The sequence below is a fragment of the Mesocricetus auratus genome, unplaced genomic scaffold, assembly GCF_017639785.1.
Source record: "Mesocricetus auratus isolate SY011 unplaced genomic scaffold, BCM_Maur_2.0 Super-Scaffold_100007, whole genome shotgun sequence".
NCBI classification, from domain to species: domain Eukaryota; kingdom Metazoa; phylum Chordata; class Mammalia; order Rodentia; family Cricetidae; genus Mesocricetus; species Mesocricetus auratus.
Genome location: NW_024429191.1, coordinates 5,468,335 through 5,494,572, shown reverse-complemented (window position 1 = coordinate 5,494,572; position 26,238 = coordinate 5,468,335). Strand labels below are relative to the sequence as shown.

The following is a 26,238-nucleotide window of genomic DNA, read 5'->3' as shown; positions in this document are numbered from 1 at the left end:
CATTTCCTCTCTTTGTACTGGACATTCCGTGGAGGTGTTTCTCAGGGCTGACTCCCATCTGCATTGCAATGGCTTCTGGGGAGATTCCCAGCATTCTAATAGCAGTGCAAGAAGCCATATATGAGAATGCAAGACAGAACAGATCGTAGGGTAGAATTTCTATAAATATACATTTGTACTCCATGTGTGAACTCACAATGGATGGAATAAATCTTGTCACTTCAATCCAAGTAAATAACAAAGAGCTTGAAAGTAGGAAGTTGAGGTTGTGCTGGATTCTCAACACAAAGGGACAGAGGGAATTTATTGAGAGTCTTATGACCAAGATACAGCCACATACCAGATGATAGCTTTTCCATCTCAATAAATACTGACTTTTATCTTAGAAAGGTTTTCCAACATATTTGCTTTACAGAATAATAAACATACACTAAAGTAATGAACAGGGAAAGTAGCCCTCTTGTGTCCCTCCTCATACTCTGTAATTATTGGCTTTGGATTATGTATGTTTTATCTATACTTGCTTTCCTTCATGTGGTGACTGCCAGGCCAAGACATGATTCACCCATTCCATCCATATAGACCTTAGTTTTATATCTAAGCATGGTCATACTCGTTGCTACAGCCTTGAACATGATTCTCTAAGATGAGCATAGAGCTTATTTTCCCAATTGATAACTAGACAAATAATGGACAAGGAATCAATATACTTACAAATCCACACTGCCTTTCCCCTTATGCCCTTCCCACTACTCCCTTGCTTTCTTTCTCATTCTGCCTGGGATAGTACCCAGGAACTAAAACTGGTGGGCAAGCACTTTATTACTGTTAGCTGTCTCCAGCTCAACCCTCATTCATATTTTTAACCTATATTTTCCACAACTCAGTGTTATTTCTGTCTGTTTTTCTCTATTTTCAATACCCATTTCTCTGCTGTAGACAAAAAAATAGTTTGATACATCTTTGACAAAACCAATAAGACCCAATATCTATTCCAGGGTGAACGTAGGTGACAATAATATGATATTCATGCATGCGAACTCACACTCATATACTACTTTTAAAGAAAAAAGCTACAAGTTGAGAGATGTTTTCCCCAAGAACTATGTTAAGGAGAACATATGTCACTCATTCATGCTTATGTAATTGATTTCTGTCTCCCTGCCTCCCTTCTATTGTCTCCTGGACCAGTCCCTGTTCAGGTGGTGGTTATTTGCAGGGATGTCTCTCTCCATCCTCATAGCTAATTCTTTATACAGACCCTAGGTTGACAGACACTGTCTCTACCCAGTGTCCCCTGAAATTAGAGACTTCCTGACCACAAGTGTGTATTGTGGACTACTCATCTATCATGTGGTAAAGGGCCTTTCTTTCTCTGAAATCTGTGAAAAGGGACCCCCATTCTGCCTCAGGGACCTGAACTCTCTTCATATTGCTTGGCACGCTGCTGTTTTCATGCAATCTATGGTATTAATATGTCTTTTGACAAATATTTTTCTCCAAAGGGCAATCTGCCTCAGTGTTCCCTTTGAATCCCAAGCCCCAGTCCTGTGACCTCCTCCCTCCATTCCTACATGGTGCTTCAGTTTGAACGTAGGGTCTCCCACACACTGAGCAGACACAGGGATTCCAAAGATGCTTGGAAAATATCAGAGACTGTTTCACTTAGCTACTGTGCTGGGAATTTATCTATCATCTATCTATCTGTCTGTCTGTCTCTGTCTATCATCTATCTATTTATATTCATTTGTTTAGTTTTGGTTAGGCAAATTAGTGGCTTCCATTTACATTGAGTATTTTTCATCTTTCTGAAGTAAATATTGGTATTTTCCATAAAATATAGTGTTTGGGGGAAACACAGGACATGTCTTTAGCACATGACAATCATTTCTACCAAAACTTTCATTAGTATAATATCATGTTTCATTCCAGAATGACAGGATTGACCAGATCTTGTTTGTCCTTGACAGCAATGACCAAGAACACACTCCCATCCTCCTTTCCGAACACAACCTTGACAAAGAATAGTAGAAGTTTTCCACGGCAAGGAGGATGAACCATTCACCACTGATCTCAGTTGTGGCACCACACATTATCTTGTTGCCCTGAATACCAGATGCAAAAAAAAGTAAAGTGGAAAACACAGGAATTTGTCAGCGCTTCTAGGCTACCCATATGTACACTGATGGTTATAAGAAGAATATAAACCATGCTGGTGACAGGAAGGACCATTTAGGATGTTTGGTATGTCACCTACCCATCCTAGCTTCACCAGTACAAATGTGACAATATTTCTTCCTATCATGTACATAACCTGCAACATATTTTCTGCTTAATATATAGGTTTAAGGTATGTTTCCAGTTATAAAATAGCCACCACTTCAGGCATCAGAAGAACCTTACATACTGTGCCTACATAAGGAACCTCTTAGAACCACTGTCTTGTTTAATATCCTAGGAACTAAAATCCTTCCTGCTGCTGTCATTATCCTCCCCAGTGGAATGGTTTTGAGGCACACACACTAAATACCACACAGTGGCTGTTATCTCTGCAAAGAACTGTCAGGAATAGGCAGAGCTGGAATACGACTCCTGGCCCAGTGGAGTTTAAAATTGCTAACCTAGTCTCTTATAGCTTGCAAAAGAATAGATATTAAGGAAACTCATGCATATGACTGTGACTTCCAAGCTACCTAACAAACTGTCTATCTTTCCCAATGGGTGACATCCAGACAGTTTCCTGGAACTTCAGAGGATACACATGGTATCCCAGCCTGACCTGCCTTGAGCACTGTGAAAGAAACTGTGTGGATTGGATCTCCCAAATGATCTGGTTCTAGTCAGACATTACCCATTATGTTGAGCTATCACCTGGTGGGAAAAGGTATGTAGCAAAGTATCAAAATAAGAGCCTATCAATCACTGCTTGGTCAAGGGGTGCGCTAAGCATTAGCTGTAATCCACCCCTATTTTTTGAGACAGGCTCTCATACAGCACAGACTGGCATCCAATTCACTTTATAGATAAAGAAGGTCTTAGTTTGTTATCCTTCTCTTATGTCCCAACATTGAGATTACAAGTGTGTACTGCTACTTCTAGGAACTGAACTCAAGACTTCACATGTGCTATGCAAACACTCTACCAACTCTGCATCCCTAGCCCTCTGCCCATATTTTAAAGACCAGTGCTTATGTCTTTGAAATAATGGGATCATTTTTTGACCCAAAGAACATCATCCTTGTTCTAATCTTGCACTTAATCCTAAGCTTTCCAGGAAGCAAAGCATATAGAAAAACAGCAGAAGCAACAATAGAAAAGAATGCAGGTGCATCATGAAGACAAAGACAATGTAAGATCTGTAAAAAGTACACACTTAAAAACTTCAGAAGGAGTTCCAAGAACCTCTAAAGTTATCCATGTGAACCAAAAAGTCTCTCCAGAGAGAGACAATAGATGTTGATGCCCCTGGTTCTCCTGGACATGATAAGTCTGTACTCACCTATGACTGATAGTTTTGCCCAGGCATCCTATAAGAACAAATTATGAAGAGCATGTTCAGAATTTTTCTAAGGGTGGAGGCAATATGATTATTGGGTAAAGAGCAGTGGAAGTGGACATGATGCTATGGTCAGCATTAAGTAATTGGGAAGGATATTGATTGGAGGACAGCACACTTCAGGACATTGGGAAGGAAAGAGCTCAGCCATTGGTTCCTTTTCCTGAAGTGGCTTATAGACTTCTAAACTCTTCTGTCTGGCTACAATTGCTCTGCTTTGGAAATCAATGGACAGTTATGAAGGTGTCAGTGGGATGCAGGGACAAGTGTGTTTCCTTGTAGATTGCATAAAAGGGAATCATTGCTGTTTGGAAGAACCTCCTTAAAGGTGCAGTGATCTGCTACCTCCCTACAGTGGACCCCAGGACACTGATGAGGTACACAGAGTTGATGTCATGTGTGACTTGTTTGAGAGATGCGAGCTGAATAGATAGGACAAGGTTCTTTGCAGCACTTTCATACCTAGTCAGTACATTTCATGATTGGAAATAGACAAAGGGGTGGTAGTATCCACCACTTTCAGTTATTTGCCAGTAACAGCACATAAAACTCATTCAACCGGGTTTTATGCATAAACAGCAAGACAATATCCAAGTCTGCAGCAGAACTAATGTCCTGTGCTTGGAAGTCTTAATTTATTGTCTTCCTTGTCCTCTTCATACACTGTGTATTGGAACATTCCTGTGTGCGTAAGGAAAATGACAAACAAGCAAAAACCTGTGCTCTGGATAAGAGAAGAGGTGTGCAAATGTCACGCACCACGTCCTTATTTAACCATAATATTAAATGGGTGATGCACGCACCATAGACACTTTTTCCCTTCTGTGGAAACCCCACAACCCAAGTGTTATAGCTGCCACATGACATCAGGAAAGAGATTGTATCCTGGGCTGAAGGCAGACCATTGAACCCCACAGATTACTCTGGGTTGAACAGAAAGCTCTTAAGTGTGTTAATTCCTTTCACCCCTTTCAGATTATAGAATTTAATCACCCACAGTAAAGCCTCAACTTCATCCAATGCTATTAACATGGAGTGACATTTCCATCATCCTATCAGGTTCACAAAAGAAAGATGAGTTATTATACAGTACTAAAACCCAACTCACTGTTACCAAACAAACAATGAAAATAAGTTGGCAAGGTAAGCTACAATGAGCTGCTCTGGTCTGAGTGGCTTTCTCTGATCCTCAGTCACTTTAACTTGCAGAAGATCCCCCTGTATGTTCAGTGGAAGCCATTGAGCATCTGGTAAGTGATTGTTCTCCTTTCTCTGGATACATCTCCTCTACTTTGGCCAGAGGAAGCCCAAGTAATATCCGAATGTGCTTCTGTGGGATCACACAGGTATGCCCAGTGCCATTTTTGTGTTTTGCGTGATGATTCCCAGTTGCTGCCAGACTGAAAACAAGTTATCAATTGTGGTTTGGATGCAAAATGTGCCCCCATAGGTTCATGTGTTTGAACACTTGCTCCCCAGATGGAGGACACTATTTTGGAAAGTGGTGGCACTTTTAGGATGTGGAGCTTGACTAGAGGAAGTGATCCACTGATGGAGGGCCTTGAAGTTTTATAGTCCCACCCTACTTCCAGTACACTTCCTGTATTCCTGATACAATACGAGCCACTGTCAAAAGGGTATGCTGCCATGTCTCTTCTCATCATTCTTGATTTTATCCCCTTCAACTACAAGCCAATCTAAATTGGTCTTCCTGTAAATTGTTTATTGTCAGGTATTTTGTTACAACAACTAGAAAGTACCACATTTACCATAAAGAAGCATGAGTCTTATGCAATAACCTATGGAGGTTAATTGGATAATCTCCCAGGATTTGGAGGATTAGGACTTTGGCAATGAATGTCCACGTGGTCACTGTGTATTCCTAGTTTTCATAAGGCTGAATGTGAGGTTGAAGACTTAAGAAATGGAAAGAACATGATGAAAGCAATGTCAGCATGCATTTCCCCTACACTGCTCCTACTGCTCTGACCTTGCTGATTTTATGAAATAAGATGTTCTTATTAGTAATGACTTCAGGACAACTGTCTTGAAGCTGTATCCCAAAAATCACAGTGTTAAGACTGTTATGAATGGTTCATTTTGGTTTTCTCCTTTAAGGACAAAAGAACTGAAAGATGTCCAATATAAACAAAACATTAGGAATAGCCAGTCATATCACTGCAAATACTACCTGCATTGTCTGTGAAGTCAAGTTATTAAACCAATATATCTTTTCCTACACTTAAGAATTCTCATTGTAAGACTGAATGAAGACGTCAGGGTCTTGTGCGTTCAAGTCAAGAACCCTACAACTGGGTCCTCAACTCGTATTTTTTCTGACCTTGAGATAGTAAATAAAATAGACAGACTCATAGCCCAACAAAGCAAAGATTAAAGAGAAGACCCAAGTTAACAGAATTGGAAATGAACAGGAAAACATTTCAAGACAATTAAGTATTTTATGAGAATACTTTTTTTAAAAACCTGTGTACTCTGTTAATTTAGAAAATCTAAAAGAACAAGTTTTGAGATTTACCTAAACCACCTAATTTAAAAAGATCAACAACCCAAACTGACACATAAGGGATAAGGAGACTGAAAGGAATAAATGGTATTCCAACAAAAATTTAAAAAAGGAAGTCAAGGAAGGAAGGAAGGCGGGAAGGAAGGCAGGAAGGAAGAAAAAAGCCCATGTATAGTTAGATTCAGAACAGTATTTTGCCAGACATTCAAAGAAAATCTACAACCAAGACATTTTGAATAATTTTTAAAAATAGAAACAGAACACTTCTAGCTAAATTAAATTTAATAGCAAATCCAAGTAAATACACACACACACACACACACACACACACACACAACCTAGATTAAAAGCAATAACAAAGTTAACTTCAGGGTGGTATCACCAGTGAATATAGATGCAAAGATCCTCAATAAAATACTTTTTAGCATAAGTGCAGGCCTGTATTGTCTGTTTGACTACTGATATTTTTGATTGGATTTGCTTCAATGCTTGTGTTTTTTCCTGTGCCTCCAGATGCTTGTTTTATAGTGTTCCATCTCATGTGCATTTCCTGGTCAATCAGTTAGTCATTGTCTACCACTATAATCTCTGTCTGTCTATCTATCTATCTATCTATCTATCTATCTATCTATCTATCTGCCTGTCTATCTGCCTATATCTTACTGGGTTTAAAATTTCCCAATCTTGTTTGTTGTTTCCATGGATTGTGCTTCTCACTACCTAGTTGCCCCAGAGACTCTGGAGCTCCTGCCTTCTCAGCACTGCCTCAGGACTCAGCTAAGCTCCTTCCCTGGAGTTAGTGCTCTGTGCTTTTTTGGTGTGTGTGTGTGGGAGGGGGGATTTTCATGCTTACAGCAGACATTCTATTTGTGGAGTGACTTTTGTACAGTTTTAGTTTTCTGACTCTCCTCTCACATATTTCTTATTCTCCCAAAGTTTGGGGTGACCAAAACTGAAATAATTTTGCAAAATAATTTCCTGCTTTTCTGATTTGTGTGCGTGTGTGCGTGCGTGCGTGCGTGTGTGTGTGTGTGTGTGTGTGTGTGATTTGCCTTCATATCAAAATCAGAGCATTTGTATGATTTTTTTTCATTATGTCCCATCTCCACGGATATTAAAGAAGGCCCTTTGAAGAACTTAACACAAATAAATGACATTACTCAACCAGGCAGACATTCTGTTTTTCTTTTAATGCATCAATTATGTGGGTAATTATTGATTATTTAATTATTCTTTTTTTAAATTCTTTCTTTTCCAAGCAGGGGAGGCTGCCTCATATCCACGGCCCCATGCATAACCAAAATTCTGAGACTCCTCCTGAAAAATGACAAAGTACCTCAAGCCAACAAAAGCAAACATCAAACTGAGTGTGTCTGTTTTCTGAGTGTGGGGTTCCTTGTGAGTACAAAGCCCAGGACTCTGTCCCAAAATCAGTGTTTGTATGTGTAGAATGACTTTTGGTCAAGAACTTTTGAAGTCATTGGCTCTGTGGGAGAAGGACAGAGCAAAGAGCCGAGAGAAGAGGTAGTATGTTATCATGATGCTTTAGACAGCAGCTTAGGGGGCTCAAGTTCCAAGTGTCATTTGACATTGACTCAACTATGGCTGGAGAAAATCATTTATACACTGTGATATTCTGATTCTTAACAGAAAAGACAAGATTTTCCCTTGAACTTGTTTGGCAATTAATATACACTTCTACTGCTAATAGTGTCAAGTATATCACACCAGGAGAAACAAGAATTTAAAAATCTCTACTTTTATTTGCATTATTTCTTATTAATGTGGATGACTAATAGCCCAAAATCAATTCCAAAGCACTCCCTTTTTGAGACAAGGTGTCTCTATCTAGCTCTGACTGTCATGGAACTTGTCCAAACCAAAGCACTCTTAAAGAAATCTGTGTCCCGGTGATTGTCAGGCATGGTCAAAATTATCACAGTGATATAAAGCACCTCCGACATGGTTCTGTGATTGTCGGCCTTCAGCTATGGCTCTGCCTCTAGGAGTGAGCCCTGATCTCCCAGGGGATCTGAGCTTTGTCTGAGCACCCACATCCCAGTAACTTACAACTTCTTTTTAATCCTAGGTCTGGGGGATCAAGAATCTTCTAGCCTCAATGAGGCATACATACATTCACAGAAAACACACACACAGAAATAAAAATCAAAAGTAAAAAAGTACGCATATTTATACAAATTATAATTGCATCTCTTTATAGTTAGAAAAAAGGAAAGTCTTTTAATATATATTCGAGTTTTTAATGTATATTTAAAACTTGATCACACAATCCCAAAAATTGGTGGTGATATTAATTTCCTATTCTTATGTTAATAGAGGTTACTAGAAAATAACTCAGGACATAAGAAAACTTGAAGAAGCTTCTTTTTCTTTTTTAAATATAAGCATCCCTGTACTGAAATACACTTAAATATTGAAGCATTGTGAAGGAAGAATGGTGAAGTCTAAATAGAGTTGAGCTCATACTCAGCTTCTTACACAGGTCCACCTACGTAAATGATTTATTTGGTTTTATACCATACCTCATTGGTTCAGTCTGGGTATCAAATAACGTTTATAGGATCTTGATAGTTGAAACAGATATGTGTCCTGGAAAGAGCCAATGTGAATGCCATGGCTCTACCAGCAACACATACTACATCTGCATGGCCTGATTCAACCCTACCCAAGTAGCATGCTTTCTGTGGGCCTGCTTATCCATGGGGACCATTCTTGGAGATTCAGCTTTTTCCCAGGTTCATATTTAATTCTTTGCAACCTTTTTTTCATAAAGACTCAAAGCTTCTGTGTCCTCATCTACACTCAGTGTCATCCAGCATCCAGTCACCTAGTACTAAGTCAGGCATAGAAAGAACCTCCTGTAATGATGCTATCTATGGCAACTGGATGTCAAGCCTTCACGACTCTGGATGTTCATGTCTGCCATGTCTGACATCCTACAAAATTCAAAATAAACTGTTCTTGAAGGGAATAAAAATAGGCATGGTGGTGCAGTACATCTGTTAACCAGGGACTTGGATGTAAGCTGCCAGATCTCCCAACAATCCAAGTACAGCTGCACAATACAATTACTTTAGTTAGACATGTTCATTAGTCCTTTAAAGACTACAGAATCTAAAACAGACACTATCTTTCTGAAGCCCAAACTGTGCTTTGTACGATAAGATATTATGTGTAATTTTAAGGAAATCTAACTTGCACAATTAAAATGGATCTTTAGTCCCTCTTTTAGGCAGACTTTACACTAGTCATTTTTTGCATAATAAATTTTTTAATTTTTATTTTTAAATTTAAATTAGAAACAAGGTTGTTTCACATATCAATTCCAGGTCCTTCTCCCTTTCCCTCATCCTCCTCCAACGCCCTACCACCAACCCCACCAATATCCCCTAATTTCCCCAGGGAGGGTGAGGCCCTCCATGGGGGTGTCCATAGTCTGTCATTTCATCCAGGACAGGAACCAGACCCTCCCCTGGGAATCCAGGGTAAGAGTGCATCTCTCATTCTTGGATGGGCACCCCAAGTTCATTTGTATAACCAGTATAAATACTGATCTACTACCCAAGGCCCGATAGATTACCTAGGCCTCCTCACTGACACCCGCGTTCAGGGGATCTTGATCAGTCCCATGCTGTAATCCCAGCCATCAGTCTGGGATTCAAGAGCGAAGCCTTGTCAGGTCAGCTGTTTCTAGGGGTTAAACCAGTCCAGTCTTAACCCCTTTGCTCATCAGTCCTCCCTCTCTGTCACTGGATTCCTTGAGTTCAGTTCATACACTAGTCATTTTTAATCATTGCTCTAGAGTGAACCCAGGACCTTCTTCAGGTAGGCAACTGCACTCTCCCTGAGCTAAATCCTCAGCCCTCACACAGGATTGTAACATGAATTGATGCTAGTGAAGTTGAATCCTCCTTCCACAACTAGATTTTTTATTTAGGTTAATAGGACTCTGTACACCTTCTGTAGGATGATTTTACTTCCTGGTCAAGCTTTATAATAAACACTAGTGGAGGAAATGTTTTGTGTGGCTTACACTCCCAGGTCACAGTCCATAAAAGAGAGAAGTGAGGATAGGAATTCAAACAAGAACTGAAGCACAAAGTTCAGAGGAATGGCTCCCTCCCATGCTTAATTTTCTTATACAGCCCAGACCCATCTGTCCTAGGGAATAGTGCTGTCCACAGTGGGCATGGCCTCCTATGTCAATTAACAATCAAGACAGTCCCCCCACAAATGTGTCCACAGGCCAATCTGATTTGGGCAATCCCTTAGCTGTGTCAAATTGTCAGTTAAAGTTAGCCAGTATATTTTCCCATCCATTCTGAAGCCAGAAGCTCTATACATGGTATTTCTTTGCCAACATCTTAGTGACCATTATGGGCACCCCATAGTGACTTGAGTGACTTGTTAATCTTATCATCTATGAGCATTTCTCCTCCATGCTACCAACCTGCTTACAATTTTAAAGCTCAGATTTTCCATCTAATGCAAACTTGCTTATTTTTTTCAAGATAAAATAGACTTACTTATTACAAGATAAGTCACCTGTTAAAGAAATCTGGAATGAAAGCCCCTTGCTCTGTAGGGAATGATGACCATACATTGGCTTTTTCCTTTTAGACTATAGAAAGCTAAAATAACAGACACGACAGTGTGTTTTAGATTGAGGCTGGTGTGTGCTTTTGTTGTCAGTTTCCTTCACCTAGTAGGGCATGTTTACTTGAGTGAGGACCATCTGTACCTGTAAGGAAGGATTTTTTTAAGATTATGAAACATACCTGCCCCTCTTGAGCAACAGTCCATGGGCACAATCACATATCAAAATAAAAACAAGAGAGTAGTAATATAGCAAGCATGACATGATTCAATAACTCTACAAGATTGTTTTATTGGTTAGGTAATGAAGCATTCTGGGGAATTTCTACCAAACATTTGAAATGACTGAACAACGAGTTGAAGAAGCATGGAATGAGGTGAACTGTTAAATTACTACTAGATTAGAAAATATCCCCAAGGTTCTTCCTATCACTTCCTGGACAACTTGACCCAGGGTTGTTGGGGAAATTCCAGAAGATATTTAGTTTATCAAAAAGGGCTTCATATCAAGCCACATTCTGTTGTTGCTTAATGGTACAGCATCCAGGCCACAAAGAATTCTCATCTAAAAGTGGTTATCTTTCTTATCTGTATGGTTTTAAAATAAATGCTTAATTACTGAGATTTTCTCTTATGTTCAGGTTTCCCTAATGTGTGAGAGGGAGAATTGGGAAAAGCAATTTCTGTTGTGACTCCATGTAGTTTTCTATGATTACTACATGTGGTCATTTCTTAAGCTCCCAATTATTCTAAGTGATTTGTACATGATCGTTTAAATAGATTGTTCATCAGAATACTGTTTGCAGTCAGTGACCTATATACAAATCACAGAACATTCTCTGGGCATCTGAGGCAGGTGGAAGGGAAGCCCTCCCATTCATAGGTCCAAATTATGCATTCCAGAATATTTGATGTGTTTCATAGTAGCAACCTGGATTCATGTCTCTTTACATGGATGGGTGCTTAGTATAGGAAAATATGTTTAGTGTATTCTTTTAGTATCAGATGGTGAATGGATATGGTTTAGTGACAACAATGTTTTCTAAGGTAATTGTCAACTGTCTGCTTCAAAGCACACCATTGTGAAAATGGGGCAGGTGAGGAGGGCAGAAAGCTTCAGTGCTGAACTGTTCCTTCTACAGATGCACAGACTGAAACCTCAAAGGTTCAGTAATTTTCCCTACGTCACTGATTTAAGACAGAGTAAAGGTTACAGTCCACGTGCTGCACTTTTCTCTGTGTGAAGTTCAAACATGGAGAACCACCTATGGAAGGGATTCTTTCCCAGAATCCTCTCCTCAAGAGACATTTTTTCCACAGTCCTTTATGCCATAAACTGAGAAACTCTAATTAAGTGTGACATGGTCTGCTGCAAGTAGACACTCAGAGTCTACCTCTGGTACATGTTTTTTCCATGTTGGTCTTATTTGAGATATTGTTTATTATTATTATTTTTTTGAGATACTTTCTTACTGAATGTTGATGTTCACTGGCAGGCTATATTGACAGGGTAGCAAGCCTAGAGATGCTCCTATTACTCTTTTCCCAAAGCTGGGATTAGAGGCATATAATACCTTGCTTGTTTTCTTAGGCTGGTGTCAGAGATCCCAAGTCAAGTTCCCATACCATGCTCTGAGCACTTAATGATTACCACCTCTACAACACTCTTACGTTTATTGATTCTTCAATATGTACCCAAGTGCTTGCTAGGTCACTTGTTCTTATTTGAGTAGCTATCTCATCTGAGGTCATATTGATACTCATGAACTCTTCACAGAAACTCAACTAAGTCTACCTTCCAGCATTTTCTATATCTCTTATCCATAAATATCAATGATTTTGGTATATCATTGGCAATTTGCAGCCATGGGAAGGATGATATAATAGGTTGTATAATAATTAACTGTATTGTAGTTTTGTAAATGGCTGTAGATCTCTGTTTCTCATCTTTTTCACTTTTCAAGTTAGAAACCTTTGACAGGTCTGAGGGAAGAAACAGGGCATCTGTCAGCTGGTAGACACAGGATGCTTAGTAAAACCTAAACATTGGGATTTCAGCTACTTGCATAAAAGGTTTGCAATCTCTGAATGGCTTCACTGAAGCAGACAAAGCAAACTATGGATCCTCCCTAAGGTAAGAGGCCAGCTGCTAGCTGCTCATTCCTCACACTAGTAGCTTGGCATAGAGTGAGCAGCATTTCATGGAAAGTCTATTTCCAAGTTATCTGCATCTATAAAAAATGACCAAATTTGAACACTTATTTTTGAAAAAAGAGTCGAGTAGTGGTGGCACATACCTATAATCCAAGCACTTGGGAGGTAGAGGTAGGTGGATCTCTGTGAGTTTGAGGTCCACCTGGTCTACAGAGTGACTTCCAGGCCCATCAGAGCTACATAGAGAAGTTACATCTCAAAAAAAAAGTAAGTGAAAGAAATAAAGATGGACAGACAGACAGACAGAAGGAAAACAGAAAAAAGTGTACTTGTGTAGAGTTGAGGCATATATATGTGTGTGAAAAATAGAGAATAGCTTTAGGATGCATGCATGCATATGTGTGGAGAATAGAGGATAGATTTTGGTGCCAACATTAGGAATGTCATCAATCCCCTTTGATACAAAGTATCTAAATGGTGTAGAACTCACCAATAGTCTAAACTGGCAGGCTAATGATTCCCCACAGATCTCCTGTCTCTGCTGAACCAGCACTGGAATTATAGATACATGTCACCAAACAACATGGCATTTTTACATCTTTCTGGAATCCAACTTAGGCCTCAAGCCCTTTATAGACCACTCTATCTTCTCTGTCTTTAACTTGAGAATGCATATGATGGAGCATTGCTGGTCAATAATATATCTTTAAAATCCTGGTAAATCTGAAACAGAGAACCTTACTTGAGGCTAAAGTCTGAAAACAATGGATGAAATAAAAGATAAAATAGGGAGTTTTCACTTAACCAGGTGGGTGAATGTGGTCAGAGTGACATTATTCAATAGCAGGGAGGTAGAACAGTTAAATAAATTTACCATATGACATATTCCTCCCAAAAGGAATAACATGATCCTGGTTTTGTGTTCCCCTGGTTGTACTCACCTCTTGCACTTGTGATGGGGTAACACAAGCATTTTCATGAATGATAAAACAGCAGCAGTTAAATACTACAGAAAGGTCAACTCTGTAACTATTATCTTCCATCCTGGGAGAGACACAGAGACTTATGCGGAACCCAACAATTCAAATGCTCTGATTATGTTTCTAAGCTGTGTTAGTGTCTGTGTTTATTACGCACGACTTCCTGAGCTTAAACACTCAAAGTTTTTAAAAAGAAGCCATATGGCATAAAAGTCTAAAACCATGTGCACTAGAACCACTCTTCTGTAGTTTCTGCCTCTTTCATGTTTACTTAGTACTAGATTGAACTTGAGATGTAATCCTCAATTTTCTGTGCCATTGTTTCCCCATCTATAAAGTGTAGGTGATGGAGATGATATTGATGGCAGTAATGGTGATGATGGTGGCTGTGGTGATGGTGGTTCTTATGATAATGGTGTTGGTGTTGGTGATGATGATGATTGTACTGTGCAGCAGCTGATGATATTAATGATGATGATAATGTGATGGCAGTGGCTGTCATGATTATGTGATGATGGTGATGTTGGAGATAATGTTTATGATATAATAATGGTAATGATGATATCAATAACACATAACTCACAGAGACATAAGGAAGACTGCAATGTATATTGCATCTTTACACAGCCCTTGAGATATGCCATGTAATTAATAAATATTATTTTCAGTATCAACAGATTCAATACAAACAGGATTTTTATTATCAGGTCCCATCCCAAAGCAGTAGTAGGGATCCCTAGGAACCACTATGTGTATTTGTCTTAGTGAAAATAGCTCCTGGTTCCTATTTCATACTTTTTGACTCATTGATAAACTCTAAAAGGTTAATGTTTGAGAGCTCATGAACTTGGGCAAAGGTGAAGCACGTTCAGAGGCACAAAAATATGGGTGTTATCTCCAGGTGGTCCTGCATAATAGATCACAAGCTACAGAGAGCTCTATATTGCTTAATTCAGAATCACAGGGAGATGAAATGCTGCTTAATTCTGAAGCAGCAACAACTCCAGACCCTGATGCTTAAATGAGAAGACCAGATAACACCCCTAATTCCAACTGCAGCCACCCTAACAGAGATAACAGCTGTCTCCGCTCAATGACACATCTATCTGTTCTTTGTTGACTCGTGTTTTGCATTTATTTGCCCAGAACAAATGAATTATTTTGGCTTTAATTTTGTACTTTTAACTAATTAAATTGTATATGTGAGCTAAAATATTTATATGTCTGAGATAATGAAAGTAACCCATGATAAATGGAACAAATGAAAAAAGAGGAAAGTAGATTTGAGATTATCAATAGAGCATCTGTGGTTGAACTGTGTTCCCTAGTATACTTTGGGGACTGTAATTCAAACTGTTGTTGGAACTGATGGCTCTCCTCTTGTGTGGATGGTTAGAGAGAAGATAAAAAGAATTCAACTTTCTAAAATTTTTCTTCAACTTGCTGTCCATTAAATTCTGGGGTAAGAAGAGACATTTTGCTTAGGGAAAGGAAGAGCTGGATTGGATGTGATTCTTATGTGAGTGGTGGGCAGAGAATGGCCAAAAGGCTCACAGAAAATCCAGTGGAGCATGAGTGTGAGGATGATGCAGGGTGACTCATCATGCCTATTTCTACTTTCAGGATTTAGCACTGACAACTCAGCATCCCTGAAATACACTGGACTTGAAAAAATCAGAAGGCTTGGTCCACCCAGAAATCAGTGTGTGTGTGTAATAACTTTAGGAAATAATTTGCTTACTTTAGCATAGGTTTAGTGTTGTGTCACCTGACCTTGTTAAATGTAGATTATCATGCATTACGTTCAAAGTGTGACCTGAAATTCTACAAGGAATGCACAAGATGTCCCTCCAAGAGACCCTACCTTACATGAGCAGCTTCAAAAGGGCACAGCCAGTAGTTGGCAAGGTTGATAAGACCAAACCCAGATTCCTCCCACACTGTTGGTTCTAGCTCTTTGTCTTTTATACAAGTGCCAGAGTTGGTCTGTATACAGTTGTCTTTGTATACAGTATTACTCTTCCCTTTTAGATGGTAACTAAATAAGTGTTTCTAAATAACAGTGAAACAAAAGTAACTTTGTAAATAATTATCTCAAGAAAGTGACTAAGTATGAACTGAATGGCAGATGGAGAACTTTCCCATTGCCTCGTGGTTGTTTCACTGTGAGCTTTGCAGCTAGGCTACCTGATTTCATCAAGGAGGAGTCTTACAAACCCATTCCCATGATGGTGGCTCCTTTCTGAATGTCCCCTGAGAGTATCTGACAACAGCATGGGCTACCAATAAATATTTGTCAGAAAGAAGTGGGGGATTCATAAAAAGCAATGTTTAGACATTTACATATGCAGGGTTCAGGTGAAAAGTGTGTTGAAAAGGTAAAATCAATTTCAACCTTTGTCTGATATCAAATATCATTTTTGTTTGTTGTTTAATGTACTGAGAATTTGATCTGTGCCTTATGTGTGCTAGGCAAATGTTCTACTATTAACCTACACACCAACTCTTAGAAATTTCTAATAGGAAGTCCTGTGATGCTGACATTATGGTTCACATTTTACACAGCAAATGTATAAAACAAGCATGCAGAAAATGTGAAGTTCCATTGTTTTCTTATGCATTGTACCATGCTGTTAAATGACTAGGAAGCAATTTTATCATTGATAACAGAGATAAAACTAAAATGGACAAACCCTTCAAAGTCTTTGCTCATGGCCAGAGTTCTGTCTTTAAGATAGAATAGCTTCTTTTTTTCCATTATTTGCTTTACTTGAGGGGAACTGCACAAAACAAAGTAAACATGGGAAATAGAAGCAGTTGTAGCTCAGTGGCTACCAAATAAGAGTCAGCTCAGATATCTAAATGATGTTTTGTTATGTGTGAGTGCAAGTAAACCCTCTTTAAGTTTAGGGTGCTGTGAAGGAAAGCCTATAATTAGAGGGTGAACTGTGGAGAGTGGAAAGTGTTCACTGGGAGTTTAAAGAAATCTATGTATGATCCTCTGGGAATTTCCTTTCTTGGCTATTATTGATAGATAATTTTTAATAGTTCATTATAGGAGAGCTGCCTGAGGTTTTGTTTTCTTGTATTGGTTTCATTAACACATTTTTCCTTGTCATTTCAAATATGTGCATATTAAGAATTACCAGGCAAGTGAAGAAAAACATTGAATTGAGAGTTGCAGAGACTTGGGTATGAAGAATTTTTTAAAATATGCTAAGTAGTCTCTATTTCCAGTATTGAACAAAAAAAGACATTCAAGATTCCCTTTGTGCCTTATATCAAAGCAAAGAGATGTCTTTTCAATGGAAAGTTTTGATTTTTCCTTTTCTAATATGTCCTGAAAATTTGTTAGTTGGCTTGATGTTAAGGAAAAGGACTTGGTCAATTCTTTTGTACTAAAAATTAGTATGGTTCCCCTGGAATGTATGTCAGTGTCAAGTCCTTAATCAAGTACAATCCTAGAGTGTACAATGCCTTAGGTTCAATTCAACACCACTTAACAAAGTGCCCTTACACAAGCCTGTTGTCTCAGCACTCTGGAGGTAGAGTCAGGACAATCACAAGTTCAAAGTCATATTTTAATATGCAGAAATTTCGAGACCTGGACTACATGACACTCTGTTTTTAAAGGAAAAAGAAAACATGGACAATTTTCTTGGGCTAGACTTGGTGGTATACACCCTTAATTTCAGCAGTTAGGGGCCAGTATCTGTGACTTTGAGGCTACTGTGGTCTGTATAGTGATTTCAGATAACCAGGGTGATATAGAGAGACATTCTTTCAAAAAAAATTGTTTATGTGTGAGACAGACAGAAAGAGAGAATTTAGAGACAGGAAGTTTAGCTTTTTAAGCTACCCACCTTACATACATCTTCCTAGTTAGACCTTGCCTTGATTGTGTTTTAATTTTATTTTGAAATTGAAATTAGTATATCATCTTCACTCCCTTTTCTTTTCCCAACTCCTACTATGGCTTCTTTTTCTTTGTTATTGTCACATAAGCATACAACATATGCATATGTTTACATAAGTGTGTAAATACAACCTGCTGAGTCTGTTTTGTGTTGCTTGTATGTATGTGATTTCAGGACTGACCACTTGGTATTGGATAACCAGATAGGATCTCATCCCTGAGCAAGACTGTAGCTCTTTGTATAGGGGTTGGCCCTGCGGCATTTCCCTCTTCTACATTGATGATATTCTTGTTCAGTTTTTGTTTAAGTAGCTAAACATAGTATCATGTTGTAGGATATCATGGTGGCATTTCCCTGTTATTTCTAAGTGATATAGTTTTACAGTAGATTTCTGGTTCTCTGGCTTTTACAATCTTTAAGACACCAAGGGAAAAATGATTAAAAAATGTTTCCTGGATTTCATTGCCTATTAATTAACTGTCGTCCCTCTGTCCAAAGATGCAAACTGTGATTCTAGGGAGGTTCTGAGTATCAGGGTAGCTTGGATTCCTTAGTCATGGGAAGCAGCAAACTGCCCTGGAAGTGTCTCTTTCAGGATTAGAGAGACCATTCTGTAGGAACAGAGAAACATTGTCCTCCTAGGTAAGGAAAAAGGTAAGGGAAAATTTCTGGATTGTAATACACAGAATGTCAAAGATAGCTTATCACTTTTGGAGTACTGAAGTAGTGGAATCCCAGGGTAGCTTTCATATAATTTTTAATCATATTTGCAAAACAAACATAGTAATTTTTGTTTTCTCAAATTACTTGTGAGAGTAAGTTATTGAAAGGACAATGAGATAAGACTCTTATCACAGTGGGCCATTAACCTCAGACTATTTCCCCATGGTTCATTTTTTCACATAGATAGGCAGATAGACTACCAGAAAAGGAATAGAGATCTTGAATTCACTTTGCTTATGAGTCACACTCTGTTTGTATTTTTCTGAGAGTAATAGAGTTCTTGAGATAGAAAAGTTAATCACAGGGTTGTTCTTGGGTCTTCTAAGGTTCCATTTGTGACTTTCCATGAACAATCCCTCTTATAGTATAAAACCAGAGTCAGCTCTGGAGTATAATCACAATATAAGCTGTGATTCCATTGTATAGATCTGGGGGAGGGGTGGCTACAAATCTCCTTAAGGTGCAAACACAATGGAAGCCATAAAGATCTTAGATCAGTGGTTCTCAACCTGTGGGTTATGACCCTTTTAAGGGTCAAAGGACCCTTTTACAGGGATCACCTAAGACTGTTGAAAAACATAAATATTTATGTAATAATTCATAACACAAGAAAATTACAGTTATGAAGTAGCAACAACTATAATTTTATGGTTGGGGTCACCACAACATTCAGAACTGTGTTAGAGTCTCAGCATTAGGAGGGTTGAGAGCTACTTCCTTTGAGTATATTTGATGCAATCAATCATCTCTACAATCAGAGGCCAAGGGTATGTCTTATTCAAAGCCCTGCTATTGCATGTGATTGGGACGCTGCAGTAGGTTAAAGTGATGCAAGTTCTTTGCTTCATGGAAGTTAAATTCTAAGAGATGACCATATGTCACATCTAGCCCTACACAGTGAAGGAAAACATAGTTGTTAGTACATGGTGGTCTGCACAGATGACATGTTCCCTCCAGTGGAACCACCAGGCTCAATAGCATTCCTGCTAAAGTTTTAAAATTGTAAATTTGTCTAAATATTGTATGTAGTTGTTGTGGAAGTTGGAATATTGATTGGATTAATACTATCAAGTCTCATGATGTGTTCTTTCATTAGAATGTCAATAATGAGAACAAATTATTCATTCAAAGGCCACATTACTAAGCAGTAGGTGTCTTAAACTTGCACATGATTTAGAACTGCATGCTGTGTTGGGCGCTCTAGGAAATCTGTAGAGTGGGAGGCAGAGGTCAGGGTTCATGGACATTTACTTCTGGACTGTCACATGTGTATCTGTCATTCTAACTTCTGGTAGATAAATTGTAAGAGGTATAGTTGTGTCCTCCAATACTATTTCATCCCCTGAAGTGACCTTCTCTCCCAGAAGTGAGGTTTCAATAGAACCATAAAACAAAAAGGCAGACCCAGTAACTTCTTTTCTTCTTTGCTTTAATCCCAGCCTTTTATCATAAAATTTCCTAGCAAAAAACTGGGAAAGGACAATGAATGTAGCTCAGTGGTAGAATGCTTCTCTATCAAATGTAAGACCCAAGGTGCTACCTACCGCAAGTCATGGGTATTGCATTGAATATTTAGCACCTGAGTGATTAATAGTTTACAGTTTATATTTTGTCACAGTGTCTGGTAGACTTTCATCTATCATCCACCTATTATTTTGATTTATTTCAAAATTGAAGACACTCACTAATTCTTCAGATAAATACAGTTGTACATGGTATTGTATGCCTATAATCCTAGCATTCAGGAAGTTGAGGCAGAAGAATCATTTCAAATGAAGCTTTTCCTACATATTGAACTCAAGCATAATCTGGAATACTTAGGAACCTGTTTCAGCAAGAACAAGATAAAGACAAACAAATACCCCCAAAGACATCATCTGATAATTTAGAGACAAACCAATAATCCCTGGATATCATGTCAAAGAATCTTATGAGAACAGAAATCAGTTTCTAATGGATGATAAAGCAATCTTGAACATCATCTTTTTCCATCTGGTCTTCCTTTTATAGCTTCTAAATAATTCACACTGTTCTATTCAGTCATGTGCTTCCTACTTTGTCAGTTGTCAAGTTTCCAAATACCCATGTCACCCAAGACTCTCTTGGATATTATGCATATCTTCTATCTACCTTTTATTCTGATTGCAATTATTTAGCTCTTTCCAAGGCATATTTGGTTCTAACATTTGTTGGTTTTTGCTTGTCTTGAAGTATAATATTTCAGTAAGCAAACCTGAAAAATTTTGGCTCTTGCAATAATGACTTTGCTATATGTGTGTGTGTGTGTGTGTGTGTGTGATCTATATTTATGTACTTGTGTTATGTGTGCACATGGAGGTCAGAGTGTCTTTCTCAGCCACTTTTTACCTTATTTTTTTTTGAGTTACCATGGTCTATAACCAAATATGGTGATCCCCTATTTGGCTAACCTGCCTGGCCTAGGAGCCCCCTGATTCTGTTTTCCTCAGAGCTGGGATTATAGACATATATTATAATACTTGACTTTTACATGTTTGGTGGGAATTGAATTCCATGTCCATGCTTCTGCAGCAAGCAATTTATTCACTGAACCATGTCCCCACCCTAAGCTGTAGTCAGATAATGGTGATAATTTCTTCAGTATGGTTTTCAAAGATGTTAGCAAGCATCTTGGAGAAGTGTGTGGTTTACAAAATGACCCAACAGGGCTGGAGAGATGGCTCAGCCATTAAAGGCTAGGCTCACAACCAAAAAAAATAAAAAAACCAAAATGACCCAACAATGAACAAGTTATAATATTGAGATAATTTAGCATAGACCTCACCATAGCCATTACCATAGACTTGCCACAGGCTATAATTCAATAAATTAATTAGTGAATTAATTAATCAACTGCTGCACTGTAGGAAGTGTTTGTATCAGTGATTTTTACAGAGTACTATCTTTTCCTACTGTCATTACAAAGCTTTGTATTAGTGTGATGATTGAGAAATACTCTTAAGATTCACTTCTAGCATTCAATAATATACAAGGTAAATATGAAAATATGTACATGCACATATTGCAATTTAAAAACATTGCCCTCAAGAGAAAGAAACAATATGGCAGAACTTGAGTGGAGTTGTTTTTACTGGGGGAAAGTGATTGGGAAATGAGGGGAGAGGGAAGACCAGCCTTTGGACAGGAGAGGCAGAAGAGAAGAGGGAAGTAGAGAGGGGGGGAGGGAGAAAGAGGAGAGACAGAGAGACAGGCAGAGAAGCAGAGAGAAAAAGAGAAAGATGGGAGGTATGTAGGGCCACTTTAAAAGGGAACATAGTGAATGTGCACAGATTGTGTTCTTAGTGACTGCAGCTGAGGGCATATCCTGTCATAACCTCAAGGACAGGGTAGTACAGATGCCTGAATACTAACACATATACTATACACAAAATATTTTAATGTATATTATTTATTCCTTTACTTTGGTTCTTTTAAAACAAAGTCTTCCTCTGTTGCACAGTATGTCCTAGAATTCAATATGTAGTTAATATTTGCCTTGAACAGTGGCTAAAACTCCTGAGCATTGGGAATGAAGGTATGTACCACCACACTTGGATGTTGTGATCCTATTACATTGCTGGATAGCACTGTAGTTTGGGCATATCTTCACATTTCAGTGTGTTGCCAGACATCTCACCTATGTGTTAGTTATTTTAAAATATTTTGTGGTGACACATATGAAGAACATTCTTTGTTGTCAGATACGGAGCACATGAATCTGACCATAGTCACCTTCCTTTGCAATAGATCCAGAACTTATTCCTATCTAGTAGAGATGTCCCCTAGACTAGAAACTTCTCACACGTTTGTGGAGCCCATTCATCCAGTTTTGATGATCACCCTTGATTTTCTTATTTTAGATTTGTTGACTTTAGTTTCTTTTACATATTTAGTTATTGTATATGTGTGTGAGTGTGTTTGTGTGTGTGTGTGTGTGTGTGTGTGTTTACTATGTTATGTATGTGTGGAGGTGCAGACAACTTGAGGGAGTCAGTTCTCTTCTTTTATTATGTGGATCCCAGTGACCAAACTATGGTCATGGTCATCAGACTTGGTGGTAAGCAACTTTACCTGCTGAGTCATCTCACTGGCTCCAGAAAATCAACTTGTTAAAATTCCAGATTTATTAGATAATTTTTAATTCATCTTTTTGCATCTGGATTATTCCTCCTCACTAAATGTCCTTCAGATTAACCCATGTTGAATCAAGTGGCAGAAATCAGATCATTTTACAGGCTTATATTATTGCATTTTATGTTATACCATGTTTTATTTAGACATTCATCTTTTTATGGAAACTTAAGATTATTATATATTTTGGCTACTGTGACTAGGTAGAAGAATTTCTATCCTGTCTTTTTGGTGGGAAGATCTTTTTTTCTTTTTTATATTTTTCTTTTTAAATTTAAATTAGAAACAAGGTTGCTTTATATGTCAATTCCAGGTCCCTCTCTATTTCCCTCTGAAAGAGTATCCAGTGATTCTAACCGCTGAGCCTTCTATCCAATCCATATAAATATTATATATATTTTAAGTATCTATTCAGACCATTTTTATTGTGTTGCTTTCTTGTTGTTGAGTGTCTTGCATAGTCTTTGTATTAATCCCTTAGCTGTACAATATATACACATCCTTTCCTGCTTCAATTTGTGCTTCTTCTGATTGTCAGTGTGTTTCCATTAGTCTTACTCTTTAGAAGTCTTAGAGTCTAATCTAATCCATTTGTCTATTTTTTCTGTTAAGTACCTGACATTTAGATAATTTTTAGAACTTTGAATTAAGTAGCCAACTTGTTTTAGCTGAAATTTGTGCATAATGTAATAAGGTTTTGCTTCATTTTCCTAGCACCATTTTTAAAATATAGAATGTTCTTTCCTCATCGTGAGTTTTCATTCCTTTTGGAAAAACAAATCATTTGAACTTAAATTACAAGTGTTTGTTTCTGGGCTTCATCTCTCTTTACTCTGGCTCCCTGCTCTTGTTTACAATTGCTTTATGAAATATTTTGATGTCTGGTAATGTGATATCTCCAATTCTGTTCATTTTGATCAATATGATTTTGAGCACAGAGACTTGGTGGCATTGTGTTCACTTGAACATTGTATCTTCTTATTCTCTCCATTCCTGAGGGTTGGATTTCCATTATACACATAGACCGTGATATACAGAAACGGAATTTTAACATTATTCTTTCAGTACACAAATGTGAATTATCTTTTTGTTTGTATTTCCTTTTTTCACTGGTTTAAGGTTTTCAATATAAAGTCTTTCACCTCTCATCTCCTCAATCAAATTTCCCCTAAATATCCCATTTTTGTTGCATGTGTGAATACAATTGTTCTCCTAATTTCTCTTTCAGATTCTTCATTATTAAAGAGTAAAAATGCTTTTGATTTTTGCATGCTGACTTATATGCCACAACTTGATATCTTTTGGTATACTCTTAGAAATACATGTGCATGTATGTGTATATTCATGTATTGTGTATGTATGCATATATGTTTATATGTTTGTGTGTATATGTATGTATGTGTACATTCGTGAATGTAAGTTTTATATATCATTAGCAGACCCAGATAATTTCATCTCTTCCCTTCCTACTCAGATATCTTTTCTTCTTTTCACTACCTAATTTTTCTGACCGTATTTTTACTTCTTTGAAATACAGAATAGGAACCTAGATTACAATAAAGAGAATACAGAAAGAGCATAATGTCTTAAGATACATATTTCTTTTCAAGATAATATTAAATTTAAGTAAATAATAACCAGAACAAATTTCATAGCCAGTCTCATTGTTAAGAGTAAATAAGATGAACTATGTGTACAAACCATCCTTTATGGCTGATCTTCAATAACATAACCTTGTATGTTGATCATTGTTCATAACTATTATTTAATAAATGATCTGTATAGGTTGATCATCTTTCATAGCTATTGCTTGAACAATATAATTCTTAAGGAATCAAACCATGATTCCTGATTTTTTATCACATTGTCAGTATTTGAATATTCTCTTGACTTATATTTAGTACCAATTTTGTTTAGTCTTGTTTTAAAAATGATACAAATTTTAGTATTAAGGCAAGCATTACTTATATATTATCAGAGGAGTGTCATTTGTGCTTGTGTGGTACGGGCATGTGAGTGTGTGGGCATGTGTACGCATGCTGAAGTCAGAGGATGACATTGGATGTTTTTTTCTATTGAGTTTTCTACTGAACCAGAAGTTCACTGTCTCATTAGGTTGCTTGGTAAGCAAACATCTGGGATCTTGAGACAACAGGCACGTATTGCTGGGTCTTGCTTTTTTCTCCCTTTATGTCTGACAGAATGCAAACCCAGGTCCTACTGCTCACACAGTAAGTGCTTTACTCACTGAGCAATCTCCCCTTCTCCTCTTTTCATTCCCTTCTCCCTGTTCCCTTTTCCTTTAATTAAATTCCTATGACAACATGAGAAGCTTATTAAAGAACAGTAGGGAGATCTGTTAGAGTCTGTGTCCATAGTGTAAATGAAATATGGTGCCCTCTAGGTTAAGTAGTGGAGAGAGATGGGCAAAAGTTGATGAATTCGAGATGTCTAAAGATTAAAATGAGAAAAAATTAACAATAGTTTTGTGATGAAGAGTTTTGTTGGAAGATGTTCAAAGGTGAAGTCTGCTTTCCCAATTTGGGGTGGGGGGAGAGGATCTTATCTTTCATTGAAGCAGAATATATTGGAAGAATGTTGGAGTTGGATCAAGAGTTGGTATCATTAGTTGTGTTCTCATAAACTGTGAATTTTCTTGGCATGGGGTCTTAGATGCATATCATATCCTGTATGTTCTTAACTTTAAGTCACTGTCAGCTTCAAGAAGCTAGTCCTACTGGTCTATTTATGTTAGATTCCTTTATTCCTTTGTAATCACCTTTTGTTTCTTTTTTGTTTTTTGTTTTTTTTTTTCAAGACAGGTTCTTTTTAAGTCATTCTTGATATTATCATTTCATCCCAGGTTCCCATCTGATTATGAATGATTTGCTACATCAGCTTTTAACTTTCCTTGTTGCTTAAAGTATTTCTTTCCTAAAGATTGTAGAAAAAGCAAATCAGCTGAACCCCTGTGAACTCATCCCCACTTCCCTTAAGGACAGTCCTCACATGGAAAGGAGCTTGACTGTTTCCTGAGAGGCTTAAAAGAGTATGTATATAGTCTCATGGGGAGTGTGTGTGTGTGTGTGTGTGTGTGTGTGTGTGTGTGTGTGTGTTAACTCTTTGTATGCATCTTCCCCAAACATTCAATATTGAACATTGATGTCATAGAGCATCCCTCTCCCTGGACAAGTAGTGCTAAATATGTCACTTTTGCAGGAAGCAGACTAAAAGAATCTCAAAACAAGAGGCAGTAAAAGGAAGAGATGAATGAACTCAGGTCTATTCCACTTCCAAAATAATCCTCATCCCCATTCTTCACTTCAACAAGTAAAGTTTAGCAAGTTTCTGTATACTTGAGATTCTATTATAACATCTATAAATCCATAAACCAGAAGTGACATATGCCTTGGTACAAAATGGCAACCTCATCAGAAGTCTTTAGGAACACAGCCAAAAACACAAAGAAATCTGAGAAGTTTAGATGGGATTTGTAGAGCTGTAGAAAGGGAGTTTTACATTGTCTCTGAATTGGTCATTCCCAGTGACAGAGTCATTGATGAGATGGGGGCAATCTCAGAAATCAGTGGCTTTTAAAAACACTTTAGCTGCCAAAAA

At 37.9% G+C, this 26,238-nt stretch overlaps 1 protein-coding gene across 3 annotated transcripts in view; it reads left to right on the top strand.

Moving 5' to 3' along the window:
* Rbfox1 (RNA binding fox-1 homolog 1) overlaps positions 1-26,238 on the top strand; it is a 2,068,553-nt gene that overhangs the window by 1,274,581 nt on the left and 767,734 nt on the right. The gene's annotated exons all lie outside the window — the stretch shown is intronic.